The following is a 17,891-nucleotide window of genomic DNA, read 5'->3' as shown; positions in this document are numbered from 1 at the left end:
TAACGGAATTCAAAGGGCATAGTAAAACATTATTATCGGTAACTGATGCCCCGAGGAAAGAAAATGCAAACACCTAGTAAGGAACCTGAAAGCTCTAGCATGACTCATGAAGAAGAAGAAGAAATGCTACATGATATATCAAAATTACAAGAACAAGTGCAACAAATGTCACGCTCACAAAAGCTAACAGAAGCTAAGATAAGTGGCGTGGAATCTAAGATAAATGGCGTGGAATCTAAGGTAAATGGCATGGAATCTAAGATAAAGGGCATGGAAGCTAAGATGGATGGCATGGAAGCTAAGGTGAATGGCATGGACACTAAAATTGATGGCATGGATGATAAGATGGAAGAATTGAAGAAGTTGCTACAAGAAAGGGTCACTAATGGTGAAAAGGTAGTAAAGGAAACTCATGATGAGAACAAAAGAAATGTTAATCATGATTCCATAGACTCTAATGTTGGATCGAAGACTCACCATGTTCCAAAAATCGATATGAGGAAGTTTGATGGCAAGGATCCCGCCACATGGATATTACAGATGGAGCAATTCTTCGATCTCAATAATGTGCAAAACACACAAAAGGTACGTATGGCAACTTTATATTTGGAACCAAATCAGTTTGTATGGTATCAATGGCTTTGTTCTCGTAAACAATTTATCACTTGGGCAATTTTTACGGAAGAATTGATAGCACATTATGAGGATACAAAAAGCAACACTTTTTTTAGCCAATTGATAAGTCTCAAACAAAAGGGTTCAATAATGGAGCACATTGAGGAGTTCCAAAAATTGAACATAAGGGTAAAAGATATTCCAGAGGAGCATAGGATTGATGTGTTCATAGGATCTTTAAAGGATAATATCCAACATGATGTGCGCCTTTGGGAACCTGATTCATTAGAGAAGGCATTCAGGTTAGCAAGAAAAATGGAAAGCAAAATTATGGCAACTAGGAAGCATACCGTTCACAACTATAAAGACGGAAGTGTTGTTGCCCATAGTCTTCCACAACCTACAAGGTTGACACCACAACAATTGGAAGAAAAAAGAGCAAAAGGGCTTTGTTACAATTGTGATAGCAAATACACAAAAGGTCATAAGTGTGCTGAGAAGAAATTATTCTACATAGATTGTGAAGAGGAAGAAGAAAAGGAGCAAGAAAGGTCAAAAGAAGAGGATATATTCCAGGAACAAAGCCTAGATGAAGAACAAATAAATCCGACCATATCTTGTAATGCATTGGCGGGAATTACCACTCCTCAAACCATCAAGATAGAAGGACAAATCAAGAAGAAAAAGGTAATAGTGTTGATTGATTCAGGAAGCACCCACAATTTTATTCATTGTAGGGTAGCAAAAGAATTGAATTGCTTCCTATATCCAGCACCAGAGTGTCAAGTGATGATTGCAAATGGAGGAACAATAAATTGTTCTGGAAAGTGCCATAATATCAAGCTATCCATGGGAGAATATGTATTGACTAGCCCAATGCTTTCCATTCCAATGGGAGGTGCTGATGTTGTACTAGGAGTCCAATGGCTACAATCCTTGGGTACAATAGCTTTTAATTTTCAAGAACTTTTCATGAAATTTTCTGTGGAAGGAAAGGAAGTTGAATTAAGGGGTATTGCAGGGAAACCAGGAAAGATAATCAGCTCTAATGGCATGACAAAGCTTCTAAAAAAGGAGCAAAGAGGTGTAATTGCACAATTATGTTCGCTAGATGTTTCCACATTGGAATCATCTATTTCTCCAGATCTCCAAAAAGTCCTGGACAATCATTCCAAGGTATTTGAGACTCCCAAAGGTCTCCCACCTATGCGTGATCATGATCATGCTATTCATCTGATTCCAGGAAGTGTTCCTCCAAACATCAGGCCGTACAGATATCCATATGTCCAAAAAAGTGAAATTGAACGTATGGTTGCAGAAATGCTAGAGGCTGGTATAATTCAACCGAGTCAAAGTTCTTTCTCAGCTCCAGTAGTATTGGTGCACAAGAAGGATGGATCATGGCGCATGTGTCCAGATTATAGGGAGCTCAACAAGCTCACTATTAAAGATAAGTTCCCCATTCCTGTTATTGATGAATTACTGGATGAATTGCATGGATCAATTTACTTCACCAAGTTGGATCTTCGTTCGGGATATCATCAAATCAGAATGAAGATTGAAGACATTCTGAAAACAGCATTTAGAACTCATGAGGGTCATTATGAATTTTTGGTCATGCCTTTTGGCCTTACCAATGCACCTTCAACATTTCAAGGTTTGATGAATTCAATTTTCAAACCATTCCTTAGAAAATTTGTGTTAGTATTTTTTGATGATATACTAATCTACAGCAAGTCTTGGAAGGATCATGTTGAACATGTTGACAGGGTGTTACAACTATTGGAGGAGAAACAATTATATGCAAAAAGATCCAAATGTTTCTTTGGAGTCCAGGAGGTGGAATATTTGGGTCATATTGTATCTCATGAAGGAGTTAAGGTAGACCCTAGCAAAATTAAAGCCATTAAGGAATGGAAAATCCCCACATCCATAAAGCATCTGCGAGGATTTCTTGGGTTGACAGGGTATTATCGCAAGTTTGTTAAGAATTATGGGAGAATAGCAGCACCTCTAACAACATTATTGAAGAAAGATTCATTTTCATGGACTTCGGAAGCAACAAAGGCCTTTGAACATCTTAAAGAGGCAATGTGCCAAGCACCGGTCTTAGCTACACCGGACTTCACAAAAACCTTTATTGTGGAATGTGATGCTTCAGGAAATGGAATTGGTGCTGTTCTAATGCAAGATGAAAGACCCATTGCTTTTGAAAGTCGTCCAATCAAGGGAAAGTTTTTAAACAAAGCTATTTATGAGAAGGAAATGTTGGCAATACTCCATGCACTTAAGAAATGGCGACCCTACCTAATGGGAAGACACTTCAAGGTAAAAACGGATCATGATAGCCTTAAATACTTTTTAGAACAAAGATTATCCTCTGAAGAGCAACAAAAGTGGGTCACAAAGATGTTGGGTTATGACTTTGAAATCATCTACAAAAAAGGGAAGCAAAATGTGGTGGCAGATGCACTCTCAAGAAAGGATGAGGATGTGGAAGCATTGTTGTGTGCCATTTCTATTATCCAACCAGATTGGATAAACGAAGCAAGGGAGGAATGGAAGAATGACGAAGAAGTGTGGGCACTTATTCGAAAGCTACAACAAGATTCCAGTACTTCTGATACATTTAGCTGGCAAAATGATTCGTTATGGTACAAAGATCGCTTATACCTCTGTAAGAATTCCCAGCTAAAACAAAAGATTCTTATGGAATTGCACACTTCTCCCTTAGGAGGGCACTCAGGATTTTTAAAAACTTACCACAGGGTTAAGAAGGAATTTTTTTGGGATGGCCTTAAATCAGATATTCAAAAGTTTGTGGCGGAATGTTTGGTTTGCCAGCAAAATAAAGTTGAAACAATTAAGACACCAGGTCTATTACAACCTTTATCCATTCCAAGCCAACGTTGGGAGGAGGTTTCAATGGATTTTATCACAGGTTTACCCAAGTCTGAGGGAAAGAGTGTCATCATGGTGGTAGTTGACAGACTTACCAAGTATGCACACTTTTGTGCATTATCACATCCATTTAAAGCCAGTACAGTTTCTACTGCATTTATGGAAACAGTTCAAAAGCTACATGGAAACCCAAAGATTATTGTAAGTGACAGAGATCCCATTTTCACTGGAAATTTTTGGACAGAATTATTTTCTTGTCTTGGTACTCAGTTAGCTCATAGCTCATCTTATCATCCTCAATCTGATGGGCAAACTGAGATAGTAAACAAATGTTTGGAAGGATATCTTCGTTGCTTTGTATCTGATAAACAGACACAATGGGTCAAATGGTTGCCTCTAGCTGAATGGTGGTATAACACTTCCTTCCATACAGCAACAAAAATGACCCCATTTATGGCACTTTATGGGTATCAACCACCATCCATCACATCATATTTAAGAGAAAATTCTAAGGTTCAGGCAGTGGAACATCACATCGAACATCAACAACAAGTCCTCCAACTCTTAAAGGATAACCTCGTGTTGGCACAAAATAGAATGAAACAACAGGCAGATCAACATCGCAGTGAAAGAAGTTTTGATGTAGGTGATTGGGTATTCCTACGGCTACAACCATATAAGCAAATGTCCCTAAAGCAAGCTAAGAAGGATAATAAATTATCACCAAAGTATTATGGTCCGTACAAGGTGTTGGAAAAGATTGGTACTATGGCATACAAATTGGAGCTTCCTGCAGCTTCTCGATTGCACCCAGTTTTCCATGTTTCATGTTTAAAAAAGGTTATAGGTGACAAGCTCCCAATTCAAACAATATTGCCAGAACTTGACGAGGAAGGAAAAATTATATTGGAACCGGAAGCAATCACAGAAACAAGAACTCGACAGCTACGAAATCGATCAATTTCAGAGTATCTTATCAAGTGGAAGAACTTATCCGCTGAAGATTCCACATGGGAGGATGAGAATTTTATGCAGAAGTATCCAGAACTGCTCAAGCGTTGAGGACAACACTTTTTTGAAGGAGAGGGGCATGTTGGGTCCCTATAATACTAGTGATTACCCCATTACTATTGTAGTTATACCCCCTATTTATATTGTTGTGCCCCTATTACCCCCATATTGTTATTTCTGTGCCCCATAGAATCCCTCTATTGTTATTTTTGTGGCTTTATATTATTATTGTTAGGTCGGCTGGATTATATTGTGACTCCTTAGACTCCTATATATAGAAAGGAGGTTTTGTCATTTGTATCATCCAAGAATTGTTCATTTATGTAATGTAAAGGAGGTTGCCCCCTCGAAGAGGCTGAATTTTAAGGCGTGGATCTCTCTTTTCTATCTTTTTGTGAGCTAGTTTCATAACACTCATTGACCTTGGCATGTGAAAATGACTTTGATTCTTATGAGAAAATCTATATAAAGGCATGGAGTCATGGGTTTGATTTTTGTTTCTTTAAAACCCACTTTGCAATGTTTCATTTTGGTACTTTTTCCACAACTTAATACAACTCTGTATTTCACCTTCTCTTTTTGGATTTTTGACTAAAATGATGAAATTTTTGGCAATTTTTTGTAGGAGCAGTTGTCATGGCATTTGGCAAAGGATGACCAAAACCAGCTTTTCAAGTGCTTCATGTTGGAGAACTTTACATATTTATCATAAACATTAATTTGATGATTTCCTCTTCAAAACAAAGTTTTGAAGAGGAATCACCCTTGAGCATCATGGATGATGAAAATTTGGAGATGAAACTTGTTGAACCTCCCTCTGGCCTACTGGCATGTTTGGGTACTCTGAGAAAACGACTTATGAAACCCTAGACCTATGAATGATATGATTTTTTGCCCATTAATATACCAAATATTCGACTGTCATTAAATGAACTTTGATGAACAGAGCTGAGCCAGCAGGTATGAAGCATGAGGGGTAATGACTGGTAAGACCCTTCCATCTAATTTATGGCATGCCCCTAGTAGAATGTAGCTGAGTGAATGGAGCGAGACACCTAAAAATGAAATGCGAAAAGAGTTTTGATCTCGGATGGAGGACTGACAAGACTGACTCTAACAGTACCTATTGTAGAATTTCAATGGGTTATCGTCAAAAGTAAGGTCTTTGATTTGAAAATCCTTATCGGCCAAGGGGAGATAGTCCAAGCCCCAGTGGGGAGCATTGACTGGAGCGATGTTTATGGGAACTGGGGTTCCCATCCCTGGTTCTTGTGTATTCAAGCAAGGAAGACAAGATTTTCAAGGTTTTTCAGATGAGTGAGGTACTTAAGGTGGCCTTAGGGTTAAGGAATAGTTCAATTGCACCAAATTACTTAAATTAAGAGCAATTTGATGGAGGCTTTAGCTTAAAACAAAGATTTTGAGATTGAAATGTGGTAAATACCTATTTTTGGATGGTCGAAGGGGCATTTGATTATGGTGATGGCTCTGCAGAGTGCGCACAGTAGACTAGAGTAGCTTGAAGTTCAGTAGTTGATGGTGGTTGACGATTGGGAACAAGCTACTGGTCTGGACATCCTTTGTGCGTGCATGGGAGACAGAACTTTCCTTTCTTAGTAAAAAGACAAACAATGGATGTTTTTGTTTTATATGCAAAGTCAATGTCTTTTGGCGGGTTAACGAAAATGACAGTTGGCTTTAACTGACTGATGGGACAACTTTGTTGTTTAGTGGAGGTGGTAAACGGGAGCGGTAATGGTTTTCATCGCACAGCTTTTGGGAGGCTAGTGGTTTTGGAGGAGGGTCACGTGATGCCACAGACTGGCTGACACGTAGCATCGGCGAAAAGTCAAAAATCGCTTACATCGCACGTTTAACATTCGACCAAAAGGCCCGCGTGATGTGTGCGATAGCCATTAGATCTAGGAAGGCTGATCAGATGGTAGTCAACATTGGTAAGTGGTGGAGGTTTAATGGAGGGGCCCGATTGTAATTAAAAGGTCTTTAATTATATCGGGGGCGATGTGATTGGCGAGGAGGTTATTAATTAATCCAAGTGATTAATTAATCCCTTTTTAATATGGTGGGGGTTTGGTTCTTAATTAATCGTGGTTCGACTAATTAATCCAATTTATTTAATTTTATTTTGGTTTATTTTTCAAACCATGGGAGGGGATATTTATTTATTTTGGGATTTTAACTAATTAATACGGGAAAGGGTTATTGTTGTGGGAGTTAGATAATAATAAAAGTTAAAAATTAATATGAATATGGCAAGGAAAAAGCGCTAAGTAAATGTTTCTGAAAATTCATTTCATCATCTAATATTATAACTTAGGCTAAAATGTGTTTGGGGGAGGGTTTTTTAAAGAACCTTTATTTTTCCTAAGTAAAATAATGATTTTACTTAGGGAAAGCATTTGAAGGAATGAATGAATCATGGAGGGGTTTTAGCACGTAGGCCTTACAAGTTATTGGGCCGAGGGTCCAGTCCCTCTAGAAGTCAGAGAAATGCTCCGAGCCCCTTTAACTTTCAGGTTATTGGTGACTTTAGTACTTATGGGAAATTATTAAAATTTAGGGGAAAATGAGTGAGGAGGTTAATTAGTTTGACTGTTGTCTTTGATGTAAATGTATTCATTATCATCCATACTTTGTCAAAATGACGAAAGCAAAATATTTGAGCTTTTAACTTAACCATTCATCATACATAATTCTGCAACCAATCATCTATTTACCCTATCTACACATCCTATCATTTTTACTCCTTTATTAAGGTGCACTTAAGCTGACAAACCCTCATCAAACTTTTATTTTCTTTTACAATGGAAATCTATCTAAGTCTATCCTTATTACATCCAAGGGCTCAGATTAAATTGTTGAACTCCTTTTATTCACTCTACCTATCTACTTATCTGCCAAGATTAAATAGTTTGGTCAGATTTTATTCTCTATATCTATGACCATGAAATTCAAAACATGGAATAACCAAGATTAAACTATTTGGTTACCATGGATTGTGGCATAAGTAACAAGTTGCACACAATCTTTATTCAAAAAGTGAAGTGGTAGTGGCATTTGGACTTGCTCACTTTCATGGTCTTTTTCTTTTTCTTCGGGTTCATTTTCTTTCATTTTTTGACCTTTTCTTTATTCTTTTTACCCTTTGATTTTTCCTCTTTACATTTTTTAAATTGTTTGATTTTTTACAAATATGGAAAACATTTGCAACAAGCAAAGGTATGTACATATTTCAGAGCTAAACCAAGTCAATCATGATATATGACACCTATTGGTATAGGAACATAACACAACCTTCGCCTTAGCATTGCAAGTTTCCTTCGACGTGTCCGGGTTCCAGCACCACTGTTAGCATCTCATGATTCACCTCAAACAATAGAATTTCAAGGCTTTTTCCTCTTTGCTCCAAACCAAACAAACTACATACTTATTCTCCCTTTACAAGCACAAACTAGAAGGCTAAGGCTATAAAGATTTGTAGATTATTCCAACCCTTTCATTAGCTAGATGAGGTTGGAACGGGGGAAGTTTATATATCTTGAGAGAGGTGACATGGATACTCTTATGAAGGGAGAGATCTTATCCCTTTTGGTTTCTTCCATTTTAATAAAGGAAAGGAACCCAAACAGTCTCTCTCGGATTTATCTCGACTAACCATTTACTAGACTTTCATTCATGAAGCTTATAGACCTGGAAGCTTCAACCCTATTTTTAAAATATTTCCAAAAGAGGGTTAGTGCAAGTAATGGATGGATACCAGTGCTAATCGGTGCTAAAATCAGTGTTAAACTCTACAAATCAGCGTAGGAAAGAAATTGAGGGATAACATTGGCCTTTAAAACCGAGTTTGAGGGAATATTCTCTGGAAATGATGTAAGAGGGAAATTTTCTGTAGATGAAGAGTGATGTAAATACATGTTCTTCATGATAGGAAAACACATGAGGTTCATTGTAGAGGTCCTCCAGGATCGAGGAACTGGGGGTACAGGGACAGTGACAAAATCCTGTGTAACAAGTCTCTCCATGGAAACGATAATGGATGTGTAGTTGCGAATGAATCAATGGTAATATCCTATGTGGCCTAGTGCTAATAGAAGTTGCTTCACATTTTCGGTGGGTCCATATTTATGATTTTCGTAACCCTTGTGGGATCTACACAAACACCATCCTTGCAAATGATATGGACTAGCAATGTTCTGAATGGAACTGCAAATATGAATTTCTTTAGGTTTAAAGAGATTTTCAGATATTTGCATCGCTCAAACATCACTTGAAGTAGGCTGGTATTCTTCTTTATCAAGTTGTAAACTATCCAATCATCCATGTATACTTCTAAAAATTGGTGGATGTAGTCCCTAAAGCTAGCTATGACAATCTGGGAGAAAATAGCAGGTGCATTCTTCACACCGAATGGCGTGACACGATATGCGTAAGATCTCCATTCTATGGTGAATATTGTTTTCTTCTTATCTTATTCTTCTATGTGAACATGATGGAATCCTGAGACTTCATCAGTGAAAGAACATGCTTAATTCCCCACAATGTTATTTAGGATGTCATCGCTAAAGGGCGTCAGAAATGGGTCATGTACACATGCATTGTTTAGGCTCTTGTAATCTACGCAGACACTGATTTCCATGTCATCCTTCTTATTTTTTCTTACAATTGGGTTGATCCATTTTTCCTCGTCTACTGGGAATATAAGTCCTGCTTCTAACATATGATCAATCTCTCTCTTAACCTTCTCTTTCACCCTTGGGTTGAGCCTATATGGTCTATACTTTACTGGTTATGTGTCTGGCTTCACCATAATCTTCATTTCCCCAATGTACCCTTTTACTCCTTTCAACTCAACAACCAAAGCTGGGAATAGGTCTTCATACTCGCGCATCAAATTAAAAATTTCTTTAGTTGTTTGTTCATCCTAATAATCCCCAATGGATGCCATCTTAGATCTATCTTTTGAGCCAATGTTTTGCTTCCGCAACTTTACTGGGATAAAATGGGGGGCATCTGTTGCATGTCCCTCTTGAATGTCCTACTTTCCTTTTGTTTCTTGAAATGTCGGGTTTCTGAGTCCTTCCAAACCATCCTCCTTTGGACCCGCATTAACATTTCTACAAGCCATGAACTTTGGATACCCCAGTTCGTAGAAATATTGTAGGAATCTCTCATCGATACGCCCTTTGCACATTTTTCGTGGAGTGAACATGATCCTTTTGATGGCATGTATGGCTTCAGTCAATCATCGGTCACCGTCTTTGAATCATAAAATACTACTAAACTATTTATCCATAGTGTCCCAGTCTTCGGTTTCTCTTCGAAGTTCTTCCTATATATACCATGCTTGGGGAATCGTACCCAAGGTATGTATGAACATGTGTACCAAAAATCCTTTGTGACTCGCTCTTTTCTCCATCTCTCTGTGCAGTTCTCTAGATGTTTCTTAGGATCAGAGTTCCCCCCTATACTTCCCAATCTCCAATGGGCGGTCTCCTTCTTGCCTAAACATTTCCCTCACAGCCTGCTTGATTTTGTCATAGTCATGAAGGGTGTTGCGATGTGCTCCCAACCATCGCTCTGGGGTAGATTGCAATGCAATGTTCAATAACGAGACCTTGTGTCTCTCCCTTATAGTTTTGTCAACCTTATTCAGGAAAACATCTACTAATTCTATCATGGAAGGTTGGATAATTACTTACCTCGGTGCTAATCTAGTTAACTCAGCATATCTTGGCAGATCGTTTGGTATCAAACTCATATCCTCCTTGTTTCCAAGCATCACAAGTATATTCCAAGCCAACTTTTGAGCTCTATATGCTTCTCTAACTGACTGATCCTCCTATCGTGGGATTGATGTATTCTTCTCTTTTTCCTACATTAAGTCTGTACAACTAATTTAGCATTCCAGGCTCATCTCGATCATCTACGGGTTTAGTGAACCTTGGCCCCTGCTATGGATCTACTGGTTGTATTACCTGCATCCCTTCTACCTCAAAAATCATCAACTCTTTTTTAAGTTCAAGGATGGCATAATTTTCATATGCCCAGTCGATAGCAAGGAGTGCTAGGTAAGGGCCCTTGTCACCAATTATATCTATTACTTGAAATTCGGCATGAGTCTTTACCCTTGCCACATCTATCTCCACATATTCTAGACTCCCAATGGGTAAGATGTAGTAATGGTTTTCCATCTGTAGTTGAATTGGTGAATACTTCAGCTGTAGCTTTGTTGGGTGCGGGATCCCCCAAGGGCAGTTTTGGGGCTAAAAGCCCATATTTTGGTCATAATTTTGTAATCCAACTTCAAATACTCCGCATTTTGTGGTTGCAAAGCACGTAGATGTTAAAGATTCATAGGGTTTTCCACCCTTATTTTGAAAATGTAATGTCGGTTGTAGAAGATCTACCCATGGTTCGTGGACCATGGGATTGTATAAATAGAGCTAAGCTCTAAGTAGTTAGAGGCAATAATTAAATAATGGAATCAAGCAAGATATGATGTATGAGAGACAGGTTTGAAGTGGAAGTCTAAGTCTTGGGTCATAGTGTACATAGAGGCTCTGCAGCTGAGTGCGTAGAGGCCTAGAAGTTTGCAGCTGGATGCACAGATCCCTGCAGCTGAGTGCTCATGGCAAGTCGAGTCTATAAATTGTTTGGAAATATCAATAAAGAGAATTATTCTACAATTTCTGCATCTTTATTTCCTATTTATACATATGGTTATGTTTGGGTATGAATTTCACTTATAATGCTTATATGATGTGTGCATATATATAATTGTGTTGGATAAGTGACTGCAAGTAAGAACATCTATTTACGCGAAGCTAAGTAAGATCTGTAATAAGACAAGTAAGATACTTAGCATAGTTTGGGAAATATCACAGCTCACTACGCTAGCAGCATGAAAGTATATCAGCCCTTGGTTAGGGCTGCGCGAAAGCCGATTGTATCCTTTAGCGAAGGTACTAAAAGATGGAACAAAGGGCTAAGAAACCTGCGCGCAGGCAGGTATAGCTAGGATAAGCCAACATCACAACCATCTCAAGGGTACAAAAACTTGGTTCCAACATCCCCCCATACTGCTTCGGGTGAGACTTCAGTCTGCACTCCGCGGGCTGATGCCGAAAGGGCCAGTAGTGTAGGAATTTTTTTGGCTAACTAACGCTGAACCTGGGTCAGGCCCCCACAAGCCAACAAATGGTTCTATTGTTGGGACTAGAATCTGCATGAGAGATGTGTGATGTCGTATCACTAGAATCCAACTAAGAAAGAAATCAAAGGTTGGTCAGACAGAAGGATTCATGATTTCGTGGAACAACAAAATAGAAATCCGCGACTGTCAAAAGAACAATGGTTGGATCGATACCTGTATATGGAGATCCATGAAATATTTTTCACCTCTTTTCCTATTGAGCTGTATGAGTGGATCGCAAAGCTAGAAAATAGCCAAGGAAGGTGGAAACTTGACAGTCCTATTGTGTGGACCCTAGAGCTAGTGCAAAGGTTGGAAGCATCAGGGGATAAGATCACACACACTGTCAATCATTAGCTCGGTCGCATCATAGAAGGATTTGTTACTGAATTCGTGGTTGAAACCTCAATCAGTGATAGCAAGGTGGAGGACCTGATAGAGGTCAAGGATAGTTTAGTTGCTACAATTGCGGAGGGCCAAGACACTATGCCCACAATTGCACTAATACAACGCACACATCGTGCAAGTATTGCACATTGTTTGATCATGAAACAGAAGATTGTCCTATGCTGATAGATACAATACATGACAAAGGTGTGCTATTGCCTCCCCTGACTCAGAACCTATAGATGATGAGGTCTGAGCCACGCGAGGAAGATCTGAATGTAAGTATAGTGCACCGAAGTGAGATCGAAACGGGAGATGACAAGGGGAAATAGCCGAAGGATAGTACATGGGTTTGCAAAGCCCCGCCAAAGAGGTTGAGTTCGGTTTGGAGCATGCTGGTGAAGAATTCATGGAAGCTAAGAAGAGCTTTGTTGAGGCCTCCACTTCAGGAAGAAATGATAAACCGGAGCTGGAGATGGACCCCTCTATGCTCACAACTTTCCTGGAAACATGTATGAAGTTGCTGCGCGATAGTAAGATTGTGAAAGGATTACAGGAACTTATAAATAGATTTACTAGGACCACGCTCGCTGAACCACGCATAGTCCACAGGATCGAAAAGCATAAGACAAGGACGGGGTGTGAAATGAGACTCACCATGCAGATCAGAGAATACAAAATGGATCAAGTCATTCTAGATTTGGGATCAGATGCGAATGTTCTACTGAAACAGACATGGGAGTGAATGGGGAGACCTACTATAATGGTCTCCGATTCAGCTAAGGATGGCGAATCAGCAAAAAATCATACCCATGGGGCAGCTGTAGGGAGTGACCATGGATATTGAGGGAGCAAGCACACTGGTAGTCTTTGAAGTAATAGAGATTGTTGATGATAGCAATCCCTACCCTACGCTCCTGGGAATTGACTGGGCTACTGATATGAATGGGGTAATTAATCTAAAGAAGCGAAAGATGATATTTGAGAAGAAATCACTGCGTGTAATAATACCCCTAGATCATGCTGAAGGATCACACTACACTGAACAAGTCCGTGACTATGAGAGTGATGATGATCTGGACTGCATCTATAAGATAACGACATGTGACCAAGACTGGGTGAATCCCACCACGGATGGATGGATTATGTGGGATCGTGAGATTTCTTGCACTTCGGACTCCGACGAAGAAATAGAACGCTAGTAGAATCAGTTACACGAAGTAACTACGCTAAATTGCAACATGATGACCTGGTCACTGTGCTGTGTGTCATTAGAAGAAAGAAATTTCCCTACGTACGATGGACTGAGTGAGGTAGATATCTTTTTGGATGTGTTTGAAAGGGAGGTGTCAAAAAAGTAATGCTTCCAGGAATTGGACTGGGCACTACGTGCTATGCTGGCAAGATGGTGGGGTATGCACAAGGGAAGTTTTGATGATTGGTGCAAATGTAGGAGGATGATAAGAGCACGATTTGGGAAGCCTAAGATGTGCTGATAGAAAAGTACGATGGGCAGAATGATCCGCGCATGCATCTGGCCAAATGGACGTAGGCCTATGGAGAAAATCCACAACCTGAGTGGGTTCACCTATTCTGTCATACTCTGGATGTTATCCCAATGAATTGGTATATAGAAACAAAGCTCTGCCATGGGACATGTGAATGGGATACCCTACACAAACGATTCATGATGACCTTCAATTTTGAGGACAGATTTGACAGCATTGATGAAGTGCTACAAGAGGTGAAAGCAACCATCTTTAAGATACTGCAAGATCCTTTAGACCTGATGCAACCTGAATGGGCTACTCAGCTGAGTCACATGATGGAATGTTATAATGTAACTGCTGAAGAAGAGGATGAAGATCCATGGAAGATTAACATTGCAGAGATCGAAAGTTACCACAAGGTTCAAGGACCATAGATTGGGAACCTTGATATAACCACACTGGTGAGAACGAAACATGTGAACATTGGTACGGAGGCAGAACCCAAATTCACAAAGATTGGAGACTATTGGGATGACATGATGGTGGATAAAGTCACTGAATTACTTCATGAATACCAGGACTTATTCCCTACCAAGTTTACGGATTTGAAAGGAATAACCAGAGATTTAGGAGTGATGAGTATCACATTAAAACCTGATGCGAAGCCAGTTAAGCATAGGCCTTACTGCTTAAATCCTAAATACAAGGAGAAGGTCCGCTTAGAGCTAGACAAAATGCTAGCAGTAGGCATCATTGAGCCTGTGGAAGAGTCTGATTGGGTAAGCCCAATGGTGGTGCAAGAGAAGGAGCAGAAGGATGAGATAAGGATATGCGTGGATCTCAGAAAACTAAATGACACTTGTGTGCATGATCCTTTCCCAACTCCATTCTGTAGGAATTTACAGGGTAAGTTCCTTAGACAGAACACCAAAGGACACCACTCACAAATAGATCACAGATCAATACACCAATATTGTTGACGTGGTTAAAACCCTTAAAAAGGGAAATAGTCAATGGCCTGAGCCAATGCGACCACTTCAGGAAATTTATTAATAAAAGAATTAAAATTTACATAAGCTTCTCTCATGAATGGTTACCCTACAAATGACCCTCCATGCTCTTTAAATATAGATCATGGACCAATCGGGTGTTAAGCCATGGATCAAGTGTCAGTAATACTGAGGAGAGAATGAACCTCAGATCACTACATATTGTGACCGTCGGATTGTAAGTTACAAAAGTACATGGTAAAGAAACACACTTTACCTAACTCTACACTAGAACAAGTTATACTTAACTATTTCCTATGTGTCGGAATATCCTAACATCTGCCCTTAAGAACAACTTGGGATAGGATTGAAGGATGTACAAATATGACACAATAGGAGAAGGAAGGATGCATTAGAGCCTATCCCCCCTTAGTGACAACTTCTTGAACTCCAACCATAAATCGAAGTTTAGTAAACTTCGCCTCTATGAGAGCCTTTGTAAAGATGTCTGCAACTTGATCATCTATTGAACAATATTTCACTTCAAGAACATGTTCATGAATGAGCTTTCTGATGAAGTGCATGTGCAGTTCAATGTGTTTGCTACGCTGATGTTGGACTGGATATTTGCATATTTGAATGGCACTTTGATTATCACACCAAAGTGTAGTCAGATGTTGCTGCTGAAAGCCAAACTCTGATAGGATCTGACAAAGCCACAGAGCTTCCTTAATAGCTTCTATGGCACCATGATACTCTGCTTATGCTGAAGAAAGAGAAATGGCACTTTGTTTCTTGCCAACCCATGTAATAGGTCCTGAACCAAGAGTGAACACATAACCTGCAGTAGACTTCCGATCATCAGGGTCACGAGCCCAATCGGAATCAGTGAAACCAACCAATAGAGGAGATGCTTCGGCACTGTAATGAATCCCAAACTGAACTGTACCTTGAACATAATGAAGTATTCTCTTAGCTACTTTCCAATTATTTTCATGTGGGTTTTTCAGAAACCGAGCAATAAGCCCAACAACAAAGGAAAGCTTAGGACGACTATGGGTCAGATACAAAAGTTTTCCTACAAGTTGACGGTATAAGGTAGCATCAACTTTAGGTGAAGTACAAGTGACTGAAAGTTTGGCTCTAGACTAAAAGGGAGAAGGGGCTGGCTTACAGTCTCCCATGTGAAAATGGCATAGAAGATCACAGGCATACTTGGACTGGGAAAGGAAAATACCTTCCTTGGATTGCAAGACTTGAAGACCAAGAAAATAATGGAAGTGTCCTAAGTTTGACATTTCAAACTTATTTTTAAGGCTGGACTTCACATGGTTTATAAGGTTGGGATGACTACCAATAAGGATAAGATCATCAACATAAAGAACATGAATGATAAGAGACTTGCCCACTTTCTTGGTGTAGATAGTATTGTTAGAATGATACCTAAAAAAGCCAGTTTCTAAAAGAAAGCTATCCATTTTGGCATACCAAGCTCCAGGGACTTTCTTGAGACCATAAATGGATTTCCCATTTGAAAGAGGTAGCAAGGGAAAGAACAAGGTAGATAGAGTTCATTTTGGCAATAGGGAGGAAGGTTTCAGTATAGTCAATGCCTTCTACTTGTGAAAAACTCTTAGCAACAAGACAAGATTTATGTTTATCAACTTTTCCATCTTGTCCATACTTGGTTCTGTAAACCCATTTGCATCTAAAAAGTTTTCGTCCCTATGGTAGAGGAACAAGATCCCATGTATCATTTGCCAATAATGAACGATATTCTTCATTCATAGATGCGTCCCAATATGGATGGCCTGAAGCTTCTGCAAAGGTTTCAGGATCATAATTAGCTGAAGCTTGACCAGTAAAGAATAGGCTCTATCGAACTGAGAATGTATACATCGCTGATCTGTAGGATCACCGGCAAGAGCACCTACTGCATCCCGAGTAGTGTGGACCCATTTTGAAAGCTAAGGAGCTGAAGGAGGATCCTAAGAAGGTGGGGGAGGATTGTCATCCTCACTGTCATCATCTGAAGAAGAAATATTTTCAGAAGTAGAAGGGATAGAGAGAGGTGGCACATCTGCTGAACTAGGCTTGTAGGTTGATATATTTTCGAAAAAATTTACATCTCTTCTAATGATATCATTTTTGGAATTAAGTGGAATAAATATATATCCTTTGACATTTTAGAATATCCAACAAAAATACATTTTTCACTCTTAGGTTCTAAAGCTTTATGTTTCTCATCTGGAATATGGGCCCATGCTTCACTTCCAAAAACACGAAAGTGACTTACATATGGTTTAATTGAGCTTCATGCTTCTTTTGGAGTGATATTCTTTAAAACCCTAGTAGGATTACGATTTACTATGTAATTTTCACAGTTAATTGATTCTGCCCAAAAATTAAGACTAAGTCCTTTAGATTGAAGCATACAATTAGCCATTTCCTTTAAGGTACGATTCTTCCTTTCAACTACACCATTTTGTTGTGGAGTATATGGAACAGTATGTTGCATTTGAATTCCATTCTCAGTGCAAAAATTGATGAATTTGTTGTTAACATATTCTCCGCCATTATCAGATCTTAGCTTAAGTATTTGATGTCCAGATTGTTTTTCAACAAAGGCCTTAAAGGCCAAGAACATGTTAAATACTTCACTCATGAGTTTTAAGAAGTATACCCAAGTGCATCTGGAGGAATCATCAATGAAAGTTAAGAAATACATGTAGCCAGAGAATGAAACAACTGGAAGTGGACCACATAAATCACTATGCACAAGCTGTAAAGGGGCTGAGGTGTGCCAAGAGGCACGTTTTTCAAAACTATCCCGATGATGTTTTCCGAGTACACATTCGAAACAAACACCATCTCTACAACATACCATTGGAAGACCTATCACCATATTTTCTTTACATAGATTCTGAAGGGAGCGATAGTTTAAGTGACCAAATCGCTCATGCCAATGTTTGCTCACTTCATCATTATGAGCAACAAATACCTAGGGAAGATTTGATGACCAAAAGTTGTTAAACTTATACAACCTTGTAGAATCATCAGCAATGCCAGTAGCTAAAATATGTCTAGGATATCTTAGGTCCTTAATTACAACATCGTGAGGTTAAAATTCAACGATTTTACCTTCACCTGAATGAGTTATCTGATATACAGATAGAAGGTTGCAGGATAAGGTTGGAACACACAATACATCATTGAATTGACCATTGTCTATATGAACAGTTCCAGTCCCTATAACACTAATAGATCTATCATCACCAACAT

Source organism: Pinus tabuliformis, chromosome 1_1 (assembly GCF_031772625.1).
Source record: "Pinus tabuliformis cultivar Carrire ecotype Pingquan chromosome 1_1, CPIR1, whole genome shotgun sequence".
In the NCBI taxonomy this organism is placed as follows: Eukaryota; Viridiplantae; Streptophyta; class Pinopsida; order Pinales; family Pinaceae; genus Pinus; species Pinus tabuliformis.
Note: the sequence above shows the minus strand (reverse complement) of the source record.